Source organism: Pteropus alecto, unplaced genomic scaffold (assembly GCF_000325575.1).
Source record: "Pteropus alecto unplaced genomic scaffold, ASM32557v1 scaffold8, whole genome shotgun sequence".
NCBI classification, from domain to species: Eukaryota; Metazoa; Chordata; class Mammalia; order Chiroptera; family Pteropodidae; genus Pteropus; species Pteropus alecto.
In genome coordinates this window covers 20,667,403-20,668,112 of record NW_006494609.1, presented here as the reverse complement: position 1 = coordinate 20,668,112, position 710 = coordinate 20,667,403, and positions in this window count along the sequence as shown.

Here is a 710-nt window from a genome sequence, read left to right as displayed (position 1 = left end):
GGGGGCGGGCGCTGCTTTTTTGAAATTTAAGCTAAGCATGTGTAATTTCTTGTGAAGAAGCCAACACTTAAATGACTTTTAAAGTTATTTGCATTTTTATTCCTCTTTTTTTTTTTTTTTTGGTCTTGAAAAAAAAAGGGGTTGGCATGCATTTTTATTATTATTTTTTTTGGGGGGGGGATGTTCAGCGGATAACAATCTTTAAAGTTGTAGCACTTTGTTTCAGAATTGGAGTGGAGACTTAGCACTGATGACAGACCTGAATAACAAGCCTTTTCTGTGTCGATTTCAACCTTTACATTATGAAAGGAAAACTTGGAGTGGTAGGGGAGAGCCCTCCCCTCAAAAAAAATTCAGCCCTGCCGGAGAAACGGGAGTTTTCGAGGGCTGCCCGGGACATGGCCGAGAGCATTCTAAAATTGTGCATCACCAGCAGATACTATCCCCTCCCTGAAATGTGGGTGTGCCCTGTGATGCCATGATTGCTGTTTGCTGTAGAAGAGGCTAAAGAAAATGGGCCGAGGGTTCTTTCTATGGGTAGATGGTGGTGGCTGCTTTGACGCAGAAAGGAAGAGACCAGCAGTGTTTTCTTTCAGGCTTCTCCTGGCTTGATAGCCTCTCTCTCTTTCTCTCTCTCCCTCCCTTCTTTCTTCTCTTTCTCTCTCTCTCTCTCTCATATCACCCCTGCCACAAAAATCCCCAATCCTAGG